At 37.0% G+C, this 1,647-nt stretch overlaps 1 long non-coding RNA gene across 1 annotated transcript; it reads right to left on the bottom strand.

Annotated features, from left to right (window-relative positions):
* Nucleotides 1-404: 404 nt before the first annotated feature.
* On the bottom strand, nucleotides 405-1,647 carry LOC121631064. The gene is made up of 3 exons (XR_006008664.1): nucleotides 1,336-1,647; nucleotides 561-1,207; nucleotides 405-451 (listed from the first exon to the last, which is right to left on the bottom strand). It is a non-coding gene; the product is annotated as an uncharacterized LOC121631064 (long non-coding RNA).

Genomic DNA, 1,647 nt, shown 5'->3' with positions numbered 1-1,647 from the left:
TCCTGATTGTTATCACAACAAAGACTAACATTGGCTTTTGGGCAGGTGAGAAGGTTTTGAGCTGTAACACAAAAATAAGAAAAATGTGTGTGTGTGTGTGTGTGTGTATGACAGGGAGGTTTTTGTATTGAGGAGCTGTGATATGTTGCACTGTGTAAACTAGCAGCACAGAAGTAAACTGCACTGCTGCTCAGATTGAGTCCTTCAATCGTTAATGAGCAGGTGTCGCCTTTTTTTGCAGCTCCTTCGATCTTCACATTTACCCCTTTCTCTGAAACTCCACCGCCTGCATACAAGTATCCAAGGAGCTGCAGGTCTCCATTTGTTTGCTTGTACCAGGAAATTCGGTTGTAGCTATCAATATGATGTGAGCAGGTAATTGTGGCATCTTCTTTAATTATTTTGTACGTTTCTGCTGGTTCCTGTTGGATTTCGTCACTGTATGAAGCACCTGTTGAAAGAAAAGTATCATTATCTGTTATTTTAGAAAGATAAATAACAGTTGTTTCTTTTTCATTTTAAAAATTGAAAAGCTGTTTAAACTATTTTAAGATTATTACCTGAAACCATCAGGATGTTAAAAGCAATGCAAAGAAAAAAGATGATCATTTTCTGCTCTCTAAAAGTTTTAATGTATTAAAAATAATCAGAAAAGATAGAATAGAATCAGAATAATTCAATATTTTCACTTATTGCACAAGGAGTTTAATCATTTCCAACTTCTTTCTGAGTCGGTCCTCAATCAGCAATGATGAACAGACGTGATCCTTAGATGGGTGGTGTCATAGAGGATCCTCCTCTTCACATAAAGGTCTGATGCTGCCATCTAATGACAGAAGATAACTCACATGAAAGGTTCTCTGAGCTGTAAAACACACATGGGAAATACTGATGAGGTTTTTGTATTGAGGAGCAGAGACATGCAGCACTGTGTAAACTAGCAGCACAGAAGTAAACTGCACTGCTGCTCAGATCGAGTCCTTCAATCGTTAATGTGCAGGTGTCGCCTTTATTTGCAGCTCCTTTGATGTTCACATTTACCCCTTTCTCTATGCTTCCAGAGCCTACATAACAGTATCCAAGGAGCTGTAGGTCTGTTTTTGTTTGCTTGTACCATCATTATGGGAACAATTAATCTTGGCTTTTCCTTCAAGTGTTTTATACATTTCTGCTGGTTTCTGTTGGACTTTGTCACTGAGAGAAGAACCTGTTGAAAAACAATCAAAGATAATCATCATAAGTAATTTCAGAAAGTGCAATAATAGATTATTTTTAAAGACAGAAAATCAGCTGAGAATTCAGCAGAAATGTGTAATTTACTTTTAAGGTTATTACCTGAAACCAGAATGTTGGTGAAAGCAATGCAAAGAAAAAAGATCATTTTCTGTTCTTTAAATCTTTGGTTGCATTAAATAATTCAAGGCCAGATTGTTTGGGCTGATAAAGTTTAATATTTCCCTTCATGCATCAGCAGCTATACTTCATATTTCCAGCTTCTTTCTGAGCGTCAGTCCTCAAACAGCATTGGTGAAGACATTTAATCCTTAGGTAGGTGGTGTCATAGAGGATCCTCCTCTTAACATAAAGGTCTGATGCTGACATCTAATGACAGAAGAAAACAGAACAAGACAGAAGAAGAAAACAACT

Source organism: Melanotaenia boesemani, chromosome 20 (assembly GCF_017639745.1).
Source record: "Melanotaenia boesemani isolate fMelBoe1 chromosome 20, fMelBoe1.pri, whole genome shotgun sequence".
NCBI lineage: Eukaryota > Metazoa > Chordata > Actinopteri > Atheriniformes > Melanotaeniidae > Melanotaenia > Melanotaenia boesemani.
The sequence above is the reverse complement of the archived record's forward strand: the minus strand, read 5'-3'. Positions and strand labels throughout refer to the sequence as shown.